Genomic DNA, 22,470 nt, shown 5'->3' with positions numbered 1-22,470 from the left:
CATTTAAGTTGCTTGTAACTTTTTTCCCTGTTTATCTTGTGGGAGTTTTACTCACATTTAATGGTATTTTGGCAGGGCATATCTAAAATAGCTTAATATGAGGAATTATATGCAATTTTGAGTAAACAAAAAACAATTGGCCACATGAGAATACTTTTTGACTCCTGACTCATTTTGGGGGAATAAAATTACAATAAAAGACCTTAGATACAATTTACACTAACTCTTTTCTTTTACAGAAAATGAAACCAGAGATGTTAAGCTAATTGTCCAAGGTCACAAAGATGGTAGCAAAAAAGTAAAACTTATATCTCATAACTCCCAGTATTAGATTGCTTGCTGTATCACACTTTTTGCTGCCTTTTGCTAAAATGCTCTCCTCATCTCAATCCTATTTAGTATTATTTCTCCTGGGACAAACAAGCTTTTGATGATTCAGCTTTATTTTTTAGATAGAAGGGCATTTAGTTTCTCATTGAAGACTTTCTCAAAAATAATACTCCTTACCCACTGACAAATACTTTCAGCTACACAGCAAAGCAGAGCCTAGGGCCCACTGGTGCCAGGGCAGTGGCCCCAGGGAAAGGAGGGGATATTAACAGGTCTGAGAAGAGGTGGATTGGCAGAGCTGGTGCTCATGGGAGGTGGGAAGCTTACATCATTTCCCTGCAACTGGGCTCTTGGAGGCTATAAGGTCTTACTTTCCCCTGGTGTAATAGTTTACCAGATTGACAGAGATTCGTAAAAGAAAGAAAAGGTACAGCAGGATGGATGCTCACTCTATTTAAAAATCTGTGCTATTAGATGAAACTGTCAATAGGTAACTAGAAGCAGCCAGGACTGTATGTACTTAGCTCACCCCAGCTCCTTTCCTTTCTGCTCTGTCCCATCCCTGCTCTCTGCTGCTCAGATCAGCTTCCTGCTTCTCGTGAAAGCTGTTCTCCTATGAAGCTGGTCTGCTTCACAGAAAGCATTATGTATTCACAAGTCTGAGGCAGGTTTCCTTGGAAGTATTGTTGCTTTAGTGTTGTTTAGTTGGTGGAAAGGGGAGGAAAGAATCAAAAAAAAAGGGAGGCTGAAAAAGCAAAATCATCCTGAATTTTGTTGTCACATGGTGCCCGTGTTAGAACCACTCTACAGGCTGCTGCACTGAAAACATTTCTGTGAGAGGTATGTGTTCAAAACATGGAAAGGTGACTGTTGGCTGTGGAGCAGAATGCCCAGCAGCCACTGCTCAGATGGCTGTGAGGTCATAATGCTTTCTAGTGTTTTGATGCGGAAAGGGTGTTCCTTACTGGAAACTTAGTACAGTTAACCAGTTTACTGGTTTAAAAGAGGTTAAATGTGTGCTTCCTCTGCACATCAGGACTCCTGAAATACTCGTTTAGCCTGAAAATGTCTAGTCAAATCCACAACGTTATTCCAGGCTCTTTTGGTGGTGGTTTTCTGTAAATAAGATGATGGTCTTTCATACCTCTCTCATTATTAATGAACCACACAACAAAGATTAATGAGAGAGACTTCAAGTAGCCTAGAAGAAGCTTCAGATTCATTAGGAGCTTTTTGCGCTGATGGCAAAAGGAAAAGGAAAAGGGTGATGTTTTAACATAATCTAAAGTGAAAGTTTTAAAGTGTACAGGGTGTGTTACACTAAGTGGAAAAATCTGGAGGGGCCACTAAAATTTAGATGCATAAGCCACTACCGTTGATGCCTGACCTGCATTATAGCCAAAAGGCTTTGAACACACATGGATGTATCTTTTCAAAGGAGATTAAGAAAGCTGTGTGTTTTTATTCAGTAATCAGAGAAAAGGATTAAGACCAAGAATATAGCCAATGCCTAAGCCAATGGAGAACTGTACATTCATTACTAAAAATTCAAGCTATTCTCGTTCAGAAAGTTTTAGAAAATGTTAAAAGTAATAAAATCTAACACTTTGTCACGTACACTAGATAAACTACTAGTGGCAGTTACTTGATTTTAACTATTTTATCATGGAAGAAACTGGAGAATTCTTGAATGTTAGTATGTATTAAATTTATTTTATAAAATTTTGGAATTAAGTTGCTTATTTACTTATGAAGTTGATGGTACTGTTGTTTTCCACCAAGACAGTAGTGCTTACATCTTTGAAACCTCTTATTTGTGACTACAGTACTCTAGCTATTATAACTCCACCTAATTTTTTCCCTTTTAGAGAATGTACCATTTAAACTTCATTTCTTAAATATATGCAGAGAGGAATTAATGTTTATGATTATAGAGGATACTGTTGGGTTTTATAAGCTAAAAATATGAAAGTTTCCAGAGCAGAAAAGATCTGGTAAATAAATGCAGGCTTCTTAGGAGAAATCCCCCCTACAACTCATATAGACAGGTGGCCACCTTGATTGTACAGACATACCTTGCTTGATTGAGCTTCACGGATACTGTGTTTTTCACAAATTGAATGTTTGTGGCAACATTACATCAAGCAAATCATTTGGTGCCCCTTTTGCAAATCATTTGGTGCCACCCTAGAACTTTGCAATTTTTGCAATTATTTCAAAAATTTTCAAATTATGATTATATCAGTTGTGGTGATCTGTAACTGAAGATCTTGATGTTACTATTGTAGTTGTTTTGGATGGCCACTAACTAGGCCCATAGAGGCGAGAGAACTTAATCAGTGAATGCTGTGTGTGTTCTGGTTCCACTGCTCAGTTACTATCTCTTCTCTCTTACATTTCTCAGGCCTCCCTATTCTCTATGGCACAACAATATGGAAATTAGACTAATTAACCTTGTAATAGCCTCTAAGTATACAAGTGAAAGGAAAAGTTGCACATCTCTCACTTTAAATCAAAAGTAGAAATGATTAGCTTAGTGAGGAAGGCATATTGAAAGCCAGGATGACACAATAGCTAAGACCTCTTGTGCCCCTCAAAATAAGCCAAGTTGTGAATGCAAAGGAAAAGTTCTTTTATGATGATGATGATGATGATTTTGAGACAGAATCCCCACTATGTTGCCCTTGGTAGAGTGCTGTAGTGTCACAGCTCACAGCAACCTCAAACTCTTGGGCTTAAGCGACTCTCCTGCCTCAGGCTCCCAAGTAGCAGGAACTACAGGTGCCTGCCACAACACCTGGCTATTTTTTATTGCAGTTGATGTTGTTTTAGCTGGCCCCATCTGGGTTCTAACTTGCCAACTTTGGTGTATATGGCTGGTGCCATAATCACTGCACTACAGGCACGGAGCCAAAAAGAAAAATTCTTGAAGGAAATTAAAAGTGCACTACAGTGAACACATGAATGATAAGAAAGCAGAACAGCCTTATGGCGGATAGGAAGAAAATTTCAGTATACAAGATCGAAGATCCAGCCGGCCACAACATTCCCTTGAGCCAAAGCCTAATTCAGAGCGAGTCTGCCTAACTCTCTTCAATTTTGTATGAAGGCAGAGAGAGATGAGAAAGCTGTGAAAGAAATGTCTGAAGCTAGAAGATGTTGGTTCATTGAAAGGAAGAAGCCTTCTCCATAATACAAAGTACAAAGTGAAGCAGTAAGTGCTGATGTAGAATGCTGCAGCAAGTTATCCGGAGATCTAGCTAAGACCATGGATGAAGGTGGCTACCCTAGACAACAGATTTTCAGTGTAGATGAAACAGCCTTCTACTGGAAGATGCCATACAGGATTTTTATAGCTGGAGAGGAGACTGTCTCTCTTAATGCCTGGCTTTAAAACTTCAAAGAACAGGCTGATTCTCTTGTTAGGAGCTAATGCAACTGATGACTTTAAGTTGAGGCAAGTGCTCATTTACCATTTTCAAAACCTTAAGAATTTTGCCAAATCTATTCTGCTTGTGCTCTATAAATGGAACAACAAAGCCCAGATGCCAGCACATCTGTTTACAGCATGGCTTACTCTATACTTTAAGCCTCCTGTTAAGACCTGTTGCTCTGAAAGAAGATTCCTTTTAAAATATTACTGCTTATTGACAATGTACCTGGTCACCCTAGAACTCTGATGGAGTTATATAGAGAAATTAATATTGTTCTCTTGCCTACCAGCACAACATGCGTTCTGTAGTCCAAGGATCAAGGAGTAATTTTGACTTTCAAGTATTACTGCTGTTGTATCTGCAAAGATTCCTCTGATGGATCTGGGTAAATTCAATTGAAAATCTACCCGAAAAGGTGGCACCTGTGGCTCAGTCGGTAGGGCGCCGGCCCCATATACCGAGGGTGGCGGGTTCAAACCCGGCCTCGGCCGAACTGCAACCAAAAAATAGCTGGGCGTTGTGGCGGGCGCCTGTGGTCCCAGCTACTCGGGAGGCTGAAGCAGGAGAATCGCTTAAGCCCAGGAGTTGGAGGTTGCTGTGAGCTGTGTGATGCCACGGCACTCTACCGAGGGCCATAAAGTGAGACTCTGTCTCTACAAAAAAAAAAAAAAAAGAAAATCTACCCGAAGAAATTCACCATTCTAGATGCCATTAAGAACATTGGTGATTCATGGGAGGAGGTAAAACATCAATATTAATAGGAGTTTGGAGGAAATTGATTCTAACCCTCACAGATGACTTTGAGAGATTTGAAACTTCAGTGGAGGAATTAACTGCAAATGTGGTGGAAATAGCAACAGGACTAGAATTAGAAGTGGAGCGTGGAGATGGGACAGAATTGCTATAATCATATGCTAAAACTTGAATACATGAGGAGCTACTTCTTATGAATGAGCAAAGAAAGTGGTTTCTTGAGATGGAATATACTCTTGGTGAAGATTCCATGAACGCTGTTGAAATGCCAACAATGGATTTAAAATACTAAATAAACCTAGTTGATAAAGCAGTGAAAGGGTCTGAGAGGATTGATGCCAATTTTTAAAGAAAAAATGCAATAAAACAACATCGCTTGCTACAGAGAAATCATTTGTGAAAGGAAGAGTCAGTCAATGCAGCAAACTTCATTGCTGTTTTATTTTAATGAATTACCATATTCAACCCACCCTTCAGCAACCACCACTCTGATCAGCAGCCATCAATGTCAAGGCAAGACCATCCACTGGCAAAAAGCTTACAACTTGGCTGAGAGGTCAGATGATCTTTAGCATATTTTAGCAATAGTTGTCTTTAAATTAAGGTCCGTGTCTTTTTTTTTGTACACATGCTGCTGTTGATAGTAGAATACAGTCGAGTGTAAAGATAACTTTTCAGTTTCCCAGTGCATATAAAACTTAACAACTGCAACTCACACAGCGTCTTTGAAGTATGCCTGTGTTTACCTTGGTCATTTTAAAGTGTAGTTGCACATTAGAACACCCAGGGGAGTTTTTAATACCTACCATTGCCCAGGCCCTCCCCTAGAGATTCTAATTTAATTGGTTGGGGGTGGGGCATGGGCATTGGTAGTTTAAAACTATTCCCAGGTGTTTGTAATGTGTAGTCAGAGTTGACAACAGTTGCCTTACCTAAGCATTCCCAGTGCTGAAAAAGCTCATTCTGTTTCAGATACTTTTAATATCTGCTTTGGGATGCGTCCTCGCAGGTCTGAATTCCTGTGTCACATAGCAGCTCATTAGATATTTAATATTATCTTTCCCCCAAGACGTTGAATTTCCAGGCAAATTACTGCTAGTTACTTTAGTCTTCAGAACTTGTTTTCAAGGTCTTTCGCCATTCTGGTCATTCCCCTTCCGGTATTGCCCTTCTTTGTCAGTATTATTCTTACATAGGTGCCTTGTGACCGAGCCTATCATTTGGGATGCGTGGGACCCAGCACAGGGCACAGAGCACACAGTAAAGTTGTAGCTCCTTTGTTCTGGAGTCTACACTTCTGTTACTGGTGTCTAAGATTACGATAGCTTTTTTGGCAGCTTTGTTGCACTCTTAACTCATGTGGAGCTTGGAGTCAGCTCAGGCTCTTAGTCTTCTTCATGTGAACTGACCTTAAATCTGGTCTCTCCTACTCCATGCTTGTAGATTTTTTTTTCCCATTTTAGTGCCAGGATTTACATTTATACTTGTGAAACATAAGGGGAATACCCAGTTAGTTAGTTCTTTCACACAGGGAAAGTGATATGTACATACTGAATGCCGGAAGTTTATTATCTGCATTTAGCAGTAATTTAAAAGAGTGATCTAGGCCATTCTTTTGAATACACAGTTAAATTTATTCTTGTTAATTCAGTCCATCTTTCCAGTCTTCCTTCTGATTCATTACTCAAAACTTGCTGCTCAGAGTTAAGAATCCATTTGACTATACATGGCCTATCTTAATGTTTATGTTCAATAGTTGGTCAAATGCTTTTCCAGAATTAAAATGCATTAGAACCATGGCATCAACTATTGTTGTAACATTTTTATTTTAAAATAAACATTTTGTGTTTTTTGTAACATTCTGGATAAATGACAGAAATAAAAGGAAATATTTTGCAGGTGAGCGGGTTACTTGTCCAACATTACACAGTTGACTACTGTTGGGGCTGGAATTTGTTCTTGTACTCTTTGTATCAAATCACAAGTGCTGATACAATTTGTCATTTATGATAATACTTCACAGATAACTGAAAGGAAACAAAAGCCTCCATGGATTCCTTACTTTCTTCTTCTGGATATTTAATATTTTAACCTGCAGCATTTTAACATAGAACCCAGTCATTGATTTGTTATTCATTTAGTGTTCTGCCCAAAGCAATAAAAGAGTAAAATAACTAGTTAACATTCTTAAGTTAGCTGCAGAGAATAGTTGTCTTAGTGATTTGGGTATCCTTGCGTTCCTTGGACAGTTAGATATTCTCCCCGTCTCTCTCCTTCCTGAGCTCGCCCTCTCTGTCCCTCTCTCTCTCTCTCTCTGTCACTCTTATTGTGACATAGGCACTCAGTTCATGGTAGAGTAACATCACTCTGCGCTTATTAAATCATAGCATGGGGAGCTTTTTATATATTAGGGGAGACATAAATATTTAGTCCCCTAATTTTGCAGATGAAGAAAGAGACGTAAGCAGGGAAGATTGGCTGTGATTGTAGTGTTTCACCAGAGTACATAGTACATAAAACATCCTCATGCATACGATATATTGGTAAATACTTGGATATTGCACTGCATTCAATACTATTTTCTTCTTCACATAGGAATTAGATTTACTTTTCTTCTTCCCTAGCTTTATCCTTCAACTCATTGTCTTAACAGTTGGAAATGGAACAGATTTCTCAGGAATATATATGACTTTAGAAAAGCACCAATGATGTAGTAAAAGCTCAGATAACTGGGTGTATTTTTCCTGCTCTTGACTTATAGGAAAATATGCTCCTTTTCTGTCCTTTAAAAAATTGATTTTGAACAGTTGTAGTTTAAAAAAGAAGAATTTTCTAAAAATTAATAGCCCAGAGGCAGTGTGTGTGTGCATCTAACCTAAATGTCCACATCTTTGTTAGGGTCCAGTGAGAAATGATGCTCACAACAAAGTCGATGCTAATATGTGATAAGTCCTGCAGTCAAAAGTAAGAGATTTAATTATGTTCACTGTACTCTACTTACTAAAGTAAGAAAGTAGACCTTAATACAATTGAAGATGGTTTTCTAGCAGTTTTTGAAACAAAAAGGTTATGTAAGTACATATAGTCAGTTAGACGAGGCTGTTTCTTCAGCCTTTTGGTTAACACAGATTTGAATATATGTCCTCCTTCACAGCTTGGAAACCCCAGGTTTAATAAACCCAAGGCTAGTGTAATATCAACAGTAATATAGCTGCACTTTTGGAACATTTCTTGCTTCCTCTGTCCTACTATTTCCAAATGTCTGTTTTTCATTTTGTAACATCTTTTACATCATTCAGTATTTGTTACAATTTTATGTGGTTATTACACTTATCTCACATCCTAAAATTCGTTCCTTTAATCTTTAATTATTTTTATGTTTCATAATGATGCTTTTAACCAGATGTTTTTAGCAGGAAATGAGATTCAATGACTACATAGAACAATGAACCATATATATATATGAACTATACATATGACAAATAGATAAAAGTATGATTGCTAGTAGAATATGAAGAATAGTACTTCATATAATATATACTTATTATTATTTTAAAGCCAGATATGGGAAGTTGGGGGGGAGGAGAACATGAAATTGGGAAATATAGATTCAGTATAAATACTTTCTGTTGTAGAATTTTAAAATGTAAAGATTTAAAATCCTAACTCCATAAATGACTATTTAGAGAGTGCCGATAGACACATTATCTGAAGCTTCAAACACATTACTTTTTACACGACACATTCTTTTTTTCTTTTTTTTTAATCTAGAGACAGAGTCTCACTTTGTCATCCTTGGTAGAGGGCCGTAGCATCACAGCTCACAGCAACCTCCAGCTCTTGGGATTAGGCAATTCTCTTGCCTCAGCCTCCTGAGTAGCTGGGACTACAGGCGCCCATCACAATGCCTGTCTATTTTTTTGTTGAAGTTTGGCCAGGGCCGGGTTCGAACCCGCCACCCTCGGTATATGGGGCCAGCACCCTACTCACTGAGCCACAGGTGCCACTCTACATGGCACATTCTATTAATCATTTTCCTATATTTTTTTCTTTGTATTTATTGTGAAGAGACAGGGTAGCATGCATCAAACTGTAGAAAGATTGTTGTATTACTAAACTGTAAGGCCAAAAAAATGTATTATTTTTCACACAGCAAACTTAAAAACCTCTTAAAGTTTGTATATATTGAAGTTGCCTGCAGACAATTATAAAAAAGCAGTATGCTAAAGTATTCATATAAATAATAGTCATAGAGACTATGAATGACAAAGCTTCCTACCAGAATTATTCCTGTATATTAGAAAGCTCTAAGGAAACAGATGTCATGTGTCAATCAAGTAGGCCTAAGTTAATGTAAATAAAGTGCCATGCCCAGTATGTGTGTCTTATATATTGAAATAGAATATGTTTGCCCTTCCCTATCTGAGGGGAGTGGTCGGAGGCCCCTGTAGTTACCCAAATCCATGGATGCTCACGTCCCTGATGTAAAATGCTATAATGTGTATGTATTTGAATATAACTTACATCCTTTCATGTACTTTAAATAATCTCTACATTATTTATACTATCTGATACAATGTAAATGCTGTGTAGATACTATACTGTGTTTTTGTTTGTATATATTTTTTTATTTTTGGAATGTTGTCAATTTGTGCTTGACTCAATCTGCAGATGAGTAGCCCTTAAATTAGGTGAGCCAACTGTATATTGATTTTTATCTTTTATCTTTATCTTTTTATCTTTTATCTTATTTTTCTGTGAATCTTAGAATTGTTTATTTTTTATTATAACACTTGAAACAAGTTGTATTTGAAGTTGCGTGAGTGTCCTTTTCATTATTTAACAAGTACCCTAGTCTGAGAGTTCAGGACAACTGGCCATAGAGGAGGGGATACATAAGCCAAGATGTGATACGTGGATGTGAGGTAGATTGGGCTAGGAGTGGGGGAGGGAAGTCTAGAGGCCCTGGAGGGAGAATAGCAGAATGCCTTGGAGAAAACTATTATGGCTGGAGTTTAGAAATGAGCATGGAAGCCAGACTTTGTGGGATTTTGTGTGCTTTAGAGATGAGCGTGAAGAGTGGCATGGAAGCCAGATTCTGTGAGCTTTTGTATGCTTTTGTGAGGATTATGGCAAGTACATTGAAAAGTTTTAAGCTGGGGAGTGAGGTGTTTGGATTTGCATTTTGTAAAAATGAGTCTGGTTGCTACAGGAGGAATGCTTTCAGAGAGGGCTTAAGTGGGACTACAGAAATCAGCCAGGAGGCTGTCACAGAGGTACTTCAACTGGGTGACAACACTGGGGATGGGAAGAAGTAGACTGACCATGTATTTAAGAACTTGAATTAATGGTATTTTTTGATTGACTAGATGAATGAGAGGCAGAATAAACCACATACTAGCTTGAGCATCTGGGTGCATTGGATGGTATTTTGATGTCTTGGATTCATTCAGTCTTCTATAACAAAATACTATGGACTGAGTAGCCTGTCAACAGAAATAAATTTACTCTCACACTGTGGAGGCTGGAAGGTCCAGAATGAAGGCAGATGCAGTATCTGTTTAAGGTTCCCTTGCTGATTCATAGATGGCACCTGCTCACTGTATCCTCACCTAGTGGGAAGGGCAAGGCCATTGTGGAGCCTCTTTCATAAGGGCACTAATTTGTTTTGGGAAAGGTCCACTCCCATGACCAAATCACCTCCCAAAGGCTGCCTTCTAAGACTATCCCCTTGGGATTTAGGATTTCAACATAAGAATTTTGGGGCAATACAAATGTTCAGATCATAGCAAGTGACACCTGCTCAAACAGTGAAAAGCCCCAGGAGATGCAGATTTGGGGGATGTAAGGGAAAAGGTGGTATGTTTAAATGTGCGCATGTTGAGCTTGAAGTGCTTGCGAGATACCTAGATTGAGGTATATATTTAAAATAAAATGTGTTTGGACTTTATAAGGGAGGAATGAACTTGAAATACAAATTTGGCAGTCATTGGCATGCGGTAATTGAAGCCTCAGGATAAAAGAGAGCAGCTAAGGAATGTAGACTGAAAGTAAAATCTAACTTGGTAACTGAGGCTTGAAGCCTTTGCATAGGAGCCTACTCCCACCCACGGAATAAAAACATGAGGAGAAGCATTCCCTACTCACCTGCTTTCATTTGTTATTTTTTAAATCAGTACTGCTCTGTAATTTTTTTGCTAAACTTTTTTTTTTTTTTTGGTTGGGGCCAGGTTCGAACCCGCCACCTCTGGTCTGTAAGGCTGGCACCCTACTCCTTGAGCCACAGGCGTCACCCTTTGCTAAACTTTTTTGAGAAAATTGTAGAATCACATGTAGTTATCAGAAATACAGGTTGAAACCAAAACCAAAACTTTAAAACGCCCCAAGATCTTAGAGTTTTTTAACTTCTGGCATGATACTCAAAGGAAATGCTTATTGGAGCATTTTAGATTTTGGATTTTCTGATTTGGGATACTTAATTGGTACAATGTAAATACTCCAAAATCTGAAAAAATCCAAAATCCGAAGCACTTCTGATCCAAGTCATTTTTGGAATTTTTTTTCTTTTTTTGTTTTGTTTTGGATATAGGAGCTTGTTCTGTCACTTAGGTTAGAGTGCATGGCCTGATCATAGCTCACTACAACCTCATATTTCTGGGCTCATAAGTGATCCTCCTTCCTCAGTCTCCCAAGTAACTGGAATATAGTGTGTGGCACCTTGCCTGGCTGTTTTTTTTTTTTTTTTTAGAGACTGTTGCTCAGGCTACATAGAAGCCAAGTTGTACTCAACTTGTAATTCCATGTGCACTTTACCTATGTTCCTTTGGTGGAAATTTCTTATAAAATGATAATATAATATCACAACCAAGGTATGGTTGGTCAAGATGCAGAACATTGCTATCATCCCAGTAATCCCTCATATTGCCCCCATTGCCTTTCATACATTTAGGTGTTCTTGATTTCTGTGATTTGTCATTTCAGGAATCTTATAGAAGTCAAGTTGTATAGTAGGTACTCTTTTGAGATTGGCTTTTTTTCACTAATCGTAATTCTCTGGAGATTCATGCAAGTTGTGTGTGTATCAAGAATCCTTTTTTTCCGCTGAGTAGTACTCCATGGTATGTAGATACCATAGTTTGTTTTTAACCATTCACCTGTTGAAAAACAGACTCCTGGGTTCATATTTGGGGCTATTCTGAAGAAAGTCACTGTAAACAGTCATGTATATGTTTTTGTGTGAGTTTTTATCCCTCCATGATAAGTGTCCAGCTAATGCAGTTGTTTGGTTGTATGGTAGTTACATGTTCAGTTTTTTTGTTTGTTTGTTTGAAGAAACTGCCATGTTGTTTTCTACCAGCAATATGTGAATGATCCAGTTCCTCTCTTTTCTCACCAGCATTTAGTATTGTCATTTTTTTTTTAACAACTTAAGCTGTTTAAGTAGATGCTTAGTGATCTCATTGTGGTTTGAATTTTCATGTCTGTGATGACTAATAATGTTGAACATCTTTTTATGTGTTTATTTACCATCTCTATATTTCTTTTGGTAAATTGCCCATTTTCTGATTGGATTTTTTTTGCTGTTGAGTTTTGAGAGTTTTTTATATACTCTACATGCTAGTACTCTTGTCAGATATGTGGTTTGCATGTGGTTTCTCTGTCTTTAGCTTGTGTTTTCATCATCTTCATAGGTTTGTTGGCAGAGCAAATGTTTTAAATTTTAAGTCCAAATCACCAGGTTCACCTTTTTATGGATTTTGCTTTTGGTGTCAAGTCTAAGAACTCAAATTTAGCTCTAGTTTCTGAGGATTTTCTCCCTCTCTTTTTTATTTTTATTTTTCTTGAAATTTTGTAGTTTTGCTACCAGGTGCTGTGGCTTACATTTGTCATCCCAGCTATTTGGAAATCTGAGTCAGGAGATTCACTTAAGCCTCAGAGTTAGAGGCTGCAGTGAGCTTTGATTATGCCACTATCCTCCATCCTGGATGATACAGCCCAACTCTGTCTCTCTTTAAAAAAAAAAAAAATTTTGTTGTCGTGGCTAATGCCTGTAATCTCATCTCTCTGGGAGGCTGAGACAGGGCAGATTGCCTGAGCTTAGGAGTTCTAGACCAGCCCAAGCTAGAGCAAGACCCTGTCTCTACTAAAACAGTAAAATTAGCTGGGCGTTGTGGGGTGGGGGAGGGGTGGGGCACTTGTAGTCCCAGCTACTTGGGAGGCTGAAGCACAAGGATTGCTCAAACCCAGGAGTTTGAGGTTCTGTGAGCTGTGACCTTATGGCACTCTATTCTGGGCAACAGAGTGGGACTCGGTCCCAAAACCAACCAACCAACCAACAAACAAAAATATGTAGTTTTGTGTTTTACTTGTAAATCTATGACTTATTTTGTTTGAGTTCATTTTTGTATATGATGTCTTGGGTTGAGGATCTTTTTTTGTTTTTGCATGTGAATGTCCACTTACTCTAGCATGATTTGTCTGCAAAGACTTCCTTCACTGAATTGCTTTTGTGCCTTTGTTAAAAATAAGATAGGAATGTGTGTGTGGGTCTAATTCTAAGTTCTCTATTTTGTTCCAGTGATTTATGGTCTGATCCTCTACTGATACCACACATTCTTGATTACTGTAACTATATTATTCTTGAAATAAAGTAGACTGATTCCTCATACTTTTATTCTTATTTTTCAGAATTATTTTAGCTATTTTAGTTTTGTTTGCCTTTCTATGTAAAATTTAGAATAATCTTTTTTTACCACATAACAATCCTTTATTTTTTTCTCTTAATTTTTTAATTTAATCATTACTGTGTACATTAATGCATTTATGGGGTACAATGTACTGATTTTACATATAATATGGAATGATTACATCAAACTGGTTAACATGGCCTTCACTTCATTTACTTAATTATTGTGTTAAGACATTTATACTCCACTCTTTTTTTTTTTTTTTTACAGTTTTGGCTGTGGCCAGGCTTGAACCCGCCACCCCTGGTATATGGGGCCAGCACCCTACTCCTTGAGCCACAGGTGCTGCCTCTATACTCTACTCTTAATAGATTTGATTATTTTTCTAGGTATATATATCCAGAAGAATAATCTTATCTATATCTACTACATCTACAAAAAACAATTTTTTTTTATATTTAAATAGGAATTGTGCTGTATTTGTATATCAGTTTGGGGAGAATTGACATCTTTAGTCTTTTTTTTTTTTGAGACAAATTCTCACTGCCTTGCCTTCTGGGTAGAATGATGTGGCATCATAGTTCACAGCAACCTCGAGCTGTTAGGCTCAAGCAGTCCTCTTGCCTCAGCCTCCCAAATCGCTGGGACTAAAGGTGCCCACCACAATGCCTGGCTAAATTTTCTATTTTTAGTGGAGATGGGGTCTCTCTCTTGCTCAGGCTGGTCTCAAACTCCTGAGTTCAGCCTATCCACCTGCCTCTGCCTACCAGGATGCTAGGATTACAGGTGTGAGCCACTGCGCCTGGCACATCTTTAGTCTTTCAATTCATGAACAAGGTATAGTCTTTTCAATTATTAGATGTTCCTTGATTTTTTTTTATCAGCATTTTATGGTTTTCATCATGCATGACCTGGATGTGTTTTGTTAATTCCCATTTATTTTATTCATTTTATTTTTAGCTGTTGTAAATGGTATTGTATTTTTTTGTACTTATCTATATGTTCATTGTTACTATAGAAAAATATTTTTAATTTGATGGGCACATGTTCATTACTCATATAAAAATAAAAATACAATTATTTTTGTATATTTAACTTGTATCCTGTGACTTTGGTAATTGTATTCATTTTAGGAGGTGTTTTTGTAGATTCTTTGGGATTTTCTGTGTGAACATTTCATATGCAAATAGGGACAGTTTTGTTTCTTTCTGCAGTTCTGTATGCCTTTTATTTCCTTTCCTGTGCTTACTGCACCACCTAGAATTTTCAGCTCTGTGTGAATAAGATTAATGAGAGTAGACATCCTTACCTTGTTCCTGATTTTAGAAAAAATGTATTCAGTCGTTTACCATTATAATGTTAGCTATAGGTTATTTTTAGATGCTCTTTTATCAAGCTGAAGAAGTTTCTCTTAATTCTTGGTGAAAAAATTATTTTTGTCATGAGTGGGTTGTTGAATCATATCTAATTATCTAATATGTTTTGCATCAATTGATATGATCATATGATTTTTCTTCTTTGGCTTGTTAATATGATAGAGAACATACAAATTTCTGATTAGTTAGGTTGTATAGTTCTTTTCTTTGTTTCTTTCTCCTTCTTTCCTTCCTCCCTGACTCCCTCCCTTTCTCCTTCCCAGTTTCTCTCCCTCCTTCCCTCCCTTCTCTCTTCCCTCTCTTTTTTTTCTTTTTCTTCCCAGTCTTTGTTTTCACTTCATTATGTCACCCAGGCTAGATTGTAGTGGCATGATCATAGTTCGCTATAACCTAAAACTCGGGTTAGCCTACTCCCACCTCAGCCTACCTGTGTAGCTAGGACTACAGGCATGCACTACCACACTTAGCTAATTTTTTTATTTTTGTAGAAACAGAGTCTTGCTATGTTGCCCAGCTTGTTCTTCAATTTCTGGGTTCAAGTGATACTTTGGCCTTGACTTCACAAAGTGCTGGGATTACGGGTGTGAGCCTGGCCATTGTAAAATTCTTTTTATGTATTCCTGAATTTTATTTGCTTATCTTTTATTGTTTGGGATTCATTGAGGTTACAAACAATTAGGGTACACTGATTGCATTTGTTAGATAAAATCCCTCTGTAATTGAATCCTGCTTGCTTAATTTTTATTAGAAATTTTTGCCCTTATATACATGAGGGATATTCATGTGTACCTTTTTCTTTGTGCTATCTTTGTATGGTTTCAGTATGAAAGTGATAACAAAATTGTTTTTCTGTATTTAATTTTAATCTTTCCTAGTCTTTATTTAATTTTCCTTCTGTTTTCCTTGGTTTCATTTTGATTCTTTTTCAGGTTCTTGAGCTGGGAATTTATATTATTGATTTACAAGAGTTCTTCTTTTCAAAAAAGGCTGGGCACAATGGCTCAGACTTGTAATCTTAGCACTTTGGGAGGCTGAGGAGGAAGGAGGATAGCTTTGAGGCCAGAAGTTTGAGATCAGCCTGGGCAACATAACAAGACGCTGTACTACAAATTTCTTTCTGTGCACTGCTTTATCTATGTCCTGTAAGGTTTTATAAGCTTTTTTTTTTTTCTATATGGGATGGTTGATCTTGAGCCTGTGGGGAGTAAGCTGGCCCCAGACTGCTCCAAATCCACATTTCTTTGCCTCCAATTCTTCCGTGTCCAAAGATGGGGAACCACAGACACGCCTTTGTAGGAGGATTATAAGCTCTTTTTTTTTTTTTTTAATTTTTATTTAGTACCTTTTTTCTCACTCCTTGAGATTTTTGACCCATGGATTATTTATAAGTATGCTGTTTAGTTTCTAAGTGTTTGGGAATTTTTGTTATCTTTCTTAATTTCTTTTTCCTCAGAGAGAGACTCACTATGTCGCCCTTGATAGAGTGCCGTTGTGTCACAGATCAGAGCAACCTCCAACTCTTGGGCTTCAGCAATACTCTTGCCTCAGTCTGCCAAGTAGCTGAGACTAGAGGCACCCACCACAATGTCCGGCTATTTTTTCTTTTGCAGTTGTAATTGTTTAGCTGCCGTGAGCCGGATTTGAACCCACCAGTCTCGGTGTATGTGGTCAGTTTTTCCTGTCGGATTTCTTCTGAAATCCCAGGGCAGAAAGGCGACTGAGCTGGGCCTGGTGGGGCCCAGAGCTACCAGGGAAACAGATGTGGGAGGGCGTGGCCTCAGTGCTCCTGGCCCATTGGTCGAGGAGGAAGGCGCAAGCCAAAGAGGGCGTGGCCAGGCAGCCCCGCGGAGGAGAGTCACAATGAAAGCTGCCCACCAGGCTCCGGCACCGGCCCCGCCCACTCGAGGAAGAGTAGCAGCCCAGCCGGACCCTTGATGGCCTCCTTCAAAGACTCCTATGACCTACTGCACCTGCGTACATAGGATTCATGCTTTTCCATTCTTGTGATGTTTCACTAAAAATGTGTTCCATTCCATCCAGGTTAATTACAAAGGCTGTAAAGTCTCCATTTTTTAAAAATGGCTGAATGGTATTCCATTGTGTACATATACCACAGCTTGTTAATTCATTCCTGGGTTAGTGGACATTTAGGCTGTTTTCAATTTTGGCGATTGTAAATTGAGCTGAAATAAGCAGTCTAGAGCAAGTGTCCTTATGATAAAAGGATTTTTTTTTCCTTCTGGGTAGATGCCAAGTAATGGGATTGCGGGATCAAATGGGAGCTCTAGCTTGAGTTCTTTGAGCGTTCTCCATACTTTCTTCCAAAAATGTTGTATTAGTTTGCAGTCCCACCAGCAGTGTAAAAGTGTTCCCTTCTCTCCACATCCACACCAGCATCAGCAGTTTTGAGATTTTGTGATGTGGGCCATCCTTGCTGGGGTTAGATGATATCTCAGGGTGGTTTTGATTTGCATTTTTCTAATAATTAGGGATGATGAGCATTTTTTCATGTTTGTTAGCCATTTGTCTGTCTTCTTTAGAGAAGGTTCTATTCATGTCTCTTGCACATTGATATATGGGATCATTGGCTTTTTTCATGTTGATTAACTTGAGTTCTCTTTAGAGACCCCAGTTATCAAGCTTTGGTATGATTTAAAACATGCAAATATCCTTTCCCAGGTGTAGGTTATCTATTTGCTTTGGTTGTTGTTTCCTTAGCTATACAGAAACTTTTCAGTTTCATTAAGTCCCATTTGTTTATTATTGTTGTTGTTGCAATTGCCAGGGTAGTCTCCTTCATGAAGTCTTTCCCCAGGCTGATATCTTCCAGTGTTTTTCCTATGCTTTCTTTGAGGATTTTTATTGTTTCATGCATTAAATTTAAGTACTTTATCCATCAAATCAATTTTTGTGAGAGAAAAAAGGTGTGGGTCCAGTTTCAGTCTTTTACATGTGGATATCCAGTTCTCTCAGCACCATGTATTGAATAGGGAGTCACCAAATTTTTGGAACAAAATTATAACGAAGACATAAGTTATCAAACCTGTGGGATACTGCAAAGGCAGCCCCAAGAGGAAAATTTATAGCATTGGAAGCCTTGTCAAGAAAACAGAATGGGAGGAAGCCAACAACTTAATGGATCATCTCAAGCAACTGCAAAAAGAAAAACATTCCAACCCCAAACCCAGCAGAAGAAAAGAAATTACCAAAATTTAGGAAGAATTAAATGAAATTTAAAACAAAAGAATCTTTCAGAAGATCAATGAAACAAAAAGTTGGTTTTTTAAAAAGATTAACAAAATTGATAAATCTTTGGCCAACCTAACCGGAAATAGAAAAGCAAAATCTCTTAGTATCGTCTATCAGAAACGATAAAGGAGAAATAACAACAGGCATTCAGAAATTCAAAAAATCCTCACTGATTGCTATAAAAATCTCTATTCCCAGATATGAAAATCTGAAGGTAATGGACCAATATCTGGAAGCACACCACCTTCCTAGACTCGATCAGAAAGAATTAGAAATCCTGAATAGACCTATATCAATCACTGAAATAGCATCAACAATACGAAATCCCCCAAAAAAGGAAAGTCCAGGCTTCACATCCAAATTCTATCAAACCTTTCATGAGGAACTAGTACCTATATAATATAACATTTCCAAAGCATAGAAAAGAAGGAATACTTCCCAACACATTCTATGAAACAAACATAACCCTGATACTCTAAACAGGAAAGGATCCAACAAAGAAAGAAAATTATAGACCAATATCATTAATGAATAGTGATGCAAAAATATTCAATAAGATCTTAGTAAACAGAATTCAACAACACATCAAAAAAATTATACACCAAGTTGGTTTTATTCTAGGATTCCAGGGTTGGTTCAACATACACAGATCCATAAATATAATACATCACATCCATAAAATAAAAACAAAGACCATATGATTCTCTCAATTGATGCAGAGAAAGCCTTGGATAATATCCAGCATTCTTTCATGATCAGAACACTTAAGAAAATAGGCATAAAAGGGACATTTCCTAAACTGATGGAGGCCATCTACAGAAAACCCACAGACAATATCGTATTCAATGGTATAAAATTGACAACATTTCCCCTCAGATCAGGAATGAGGCAAGGATGCCCACTGTCTCCACTGCTATTCAACATAGTAATGGAAGTCTTAGCCATCACAGTCAGGCAAGAGAAGGCGATCAAGGGTATCCAAATAGGGTCAGAGGACCTCACTCTTCGGCTGATGATATGATCCTACACCTGGAAAATCCCAGGGACTCAACTTCAAAACTCTTAGAAGTCATCAAGGAATACAGCAGTGTCTCAGGATACAAAATCAATACTTACAAGTCAGTATCTTTTATATATGCCAAGAAGAGTCAAGCTGAAAATACAGTCAAGGACTCTATTCCTTTTACAATAGTGCCAAAGAAGATGAGATATCTGTGAATTTACCTAACAAAGGATGTGAAAGATCTCTATAAAGAGAACTATGAAACTCTGAGAAAAGAAATAGCTGAAGATATTAACGAATGGAAAAACATACCATGCTCATGGCCGGGAAGAATCAATTGTTAAAATGTCCATACCACCCAAAGCAATCTACAGATTTAATGCAATCCCTATTAAAGCACCATTGCCATACATTAAAGACCTGGGGAAAACGGTACTTCATTTTATATGGAATCAGAAAAAGCCTTGAAAAGCAAATACATTACTCAGAAATAAGAACAAATCAGGAGGTATCACATTACCAGACTTTAGGCTATACTATAAATCTATAGTGATGAGAACAGCATAGTACTGGCACAAAAACAGCAGATTTATAACACAGAATAGAGAACCAAAAGATTAATCCATCTACTTACCATCATTTGATTTTCGACAAGGCTGTTAACAATATTCAGTGGGGGAAAGACTCCCTATTTAACAAATGCTGCTGGGTGAACTTGCTGGAGACTGTAGAAGACTCAAACAGGACCCCCACCTTTCACCATTAACAAAAATTGATTCTCACTGGATAAAAGATTCAACCTTAAGACATGAAACTGTAAAGATCCTTGGAGAGAGTGCAAGAGAAACACTTGAAGAAATTGGCCTGGGAGAATATTTTATGAGGAGGATCCTCTGGGCAATTGAAGCAACACCAAAAATACATTACTGGGATCTGATCAAACTAAAAAGCTTCTGCACAGCCAAGAGCACAGTAAGTAAAGCAAACAGACAACCTTCAGAATGGGAAAAGGTTTTTTTCGGGTTATGCTTCCAACAAAGGTCTGATAACTAGAATCTACAGAGAACTCAAACCAATCAATAAGCAAAGAATAAATAATCCCGTTTCTATGTGGGCAAGAGACTTGAACAGAAACTTCTCTGATGAAGACTGGGGTATGACTTACAAACATATGAAAAATGCCCATCATCTTTAATCATCAGAGAAATGCAAATCAAAACCACTTTGAGATATCATCTAACTCCAGTCAAAGTAGCCCACATCGTAAAAATCTCAAAACTGCTGACGTTGGCATGGATGCAGAGAGAAGGGAACGCTTCTACACTGCTGGTGAGAATGCAAGCTAATAATACCTTTTTGGAAAGAAGTTTAGAGAACACTAAAAGTAGACCTACTGTTCAATCCTGCAATTCCTCTACTAGGTATATACCCAGAATATCAAAAATTATTTTACAACAAAGACATTTGCACCAGAATGTTTTTTGCAGCCCAATTCTTAATAGCCAAGACATGGAAACAGCCCAAGTGCCCATTGACCCATGAATGGACTAACAAACTGAGGTATACATGTACGCCATGGAATACTATGCAGCCATAAAAAAGATGGAGATTTCACATCTTTTGTTTACCTGGATGGAGGTGGAATATATTCTTCTTAGTAAAGTATTTCAAGAATGGAAAAAAGGTATCCAATGTACTCAACACTACTATGAAATCATTATACGATCACATACACATCATATGAATGGCAAAACATAACTATAGTCCAGAAAGTAGAAGGGAAGAGGGGAGAGAGGGTAGGGAATGGGGGATGTGGTAAGAGGGGGGTATTTAGAGGGACCTCACCTAATGTACATGATGCAATGGTACATTTCAAAACTATTAAGAAATGAGTATAATTTTGATGGATGTGTTACTTAGTTCAATATAAGCACTTCACATTGTATATTGAAGCAGTACCCTGAACCCCATCAATGCATCAACGTACAAAGTTATGATTTAATAAAAAAAAAAAGAAAGAAAGAAAAACAAGGAGGCCAGTAACAGAGAACACACATGATCTGCCTCGCCCACTTGACAATACCTTGTGTCCTTTCAAGATAATGTGACTTTTTTTTTTTTTTGCAGTTTTTGGTGGGGGCTGGGTTTGAGCCCTCCACCTCCAGTATATGGGACCAGCATCCTACTCCTTTGAGCCACAGGCACCGCCCAAGGTAATGTGAGTTTTAATCAAAGAGAATGGAGATGACTAATTCCCTATTTAATAACATGTACACATTCACAGTACTAGAAATTCTAAATGGTTTCCAGAGAAGGCTTCTGCACAAACTATAGTATTCCACAAACAAGCATGATGCCACTGGCCCTGGGTTCCCTACACAGAAAATTTGGGTGCTCAATAAAGGTATTTTTATAGCTAAGCTTTATTTCTATGGCTAATCTTTATTTATTTCTATGGTAGACTTAAAAGAAGGAGGTAGTTAAATTAGCAAGCCCTTTTAGACTCTTATAAATCACACCCCAGATTTTCTGGAGATGAACCTGAAATAGAACAGCCAGGATAGTATTCTTGGCAGTTGAAGCAATCACTATACACCCTGTTTATCTTTGGGGACCCTTATCAAAGAATGGGAGGGCCCTCTAGCTTCCTTAAACTAGAACTTATGAACTTCTAAGAGCATGCTATTCAAATCATGGAATGGATTACCTCCTGAGATAGATATAGCTCATAATTAAATGGGCATGTACAACACCCATGTTACTGGAGTGAACAGGATCAGACACAACTGGGTTCCACCTGAACAGAAGCACCACAGACACAGGCAATTGGGTGTGCACAGACAAGGGAAACACCAGGAACAGAAAAAAAATGCCTGAACTTTCTTAGGAAAAAAAAATCATTCTCAGGCTGAGTCCAAACTTTAGCAGCAGATATTTCAAAATCTTTGTTTCTAATTTTAAAGTCAATATTTTTTGTTTCAAACAAAATCTTAATAAATGAAGAAACAAACATTTATAACAACCAAAAAAACAATAGGTTTTTCAGTTACAAAGTTATTACCTCCAATAAGCTCTGAAGTTCTTGTTCCCTTTTATTTAGGCAAGATCTCAATGTTCATAAAATCAAATTGTGCTCGTATTCAGAGGCTCACATCTCTAATTCAGTCTCTTGACATTTTTTTCCCAGGTTGCTAGAAAAAAAAAAAAATAGCCAGGCATTGTGGTGGATGTCTGTAGTCTCTGCTACTACAGACATAGTGAGAACATATAAAAATGTTCAAGATATAAAAATGTTCACGTTTCAGCTTATCATATTGTTTCACAGACTCTTCAACCAATTTTGTACTTTCTTGGTTAAAATGTCTGAGTTCCTGTGATAAGACATCTGAATCAGCACAAAATTTCTTACTTTGAAAAGTTGTTTGGTTGATTACATCATTAGATTTTCTACAAAAAGAGAATGACATTGTTGAAATGGGAAACCAAGATTCAAAGGATATATCTGCCGCTAAATGACCTTTGAAAAGATCATCCTTCCTCATAAAAACTTTCCCAGTCCTCCTCCAGATTTGATGTTTTGTTTTGTATCTTTTACAGTATTTAATTATACAGTTATTAAAATGAAATTTGTCTAATTG

The 22,470-nt window shown here is 37.7% G+C and overlaps 1 non-coding gene across 1 annotated transcript; it reads right to left on the bottom strand.

Annotated features, from left to right (window-relative positions):
- Window positions 1-15,750: 15,750 nt before the first annotated feature.
- LOC128582891 (small nucleolar RNA SNORA38) lies at window positions 15,751-15,881 on the bottom strand. Its single transcript, XR_008379311.1, has one exon. It is a non-coding gene; the product is annotated as a small nucleolar RNA SNORA38 (small nucleolar RNA).
- Between the last annotated feature and the right edge of the window lie 6,589 nt (window positions 15,882-22,470).

This window comes from Nycticebus coucang, chromosome 3 (assembly GCF_027406575.1).
Source record: "Nycticebus coucang isolate mNycCou1 chromosome 3, mNycCou1.pri, whole genome shotgun sequence".
NCBI lineage: Eukaryota > Metazoa > Chordata > Mammalia > Primates > Lorisidae > Nycticebus > Nycticebus coucang.
The sequence above is the reverse complement of the archived record's forward strand: the minus strand, read 5'-3'. Positions and strand labels throughout refer to the sequence as shown.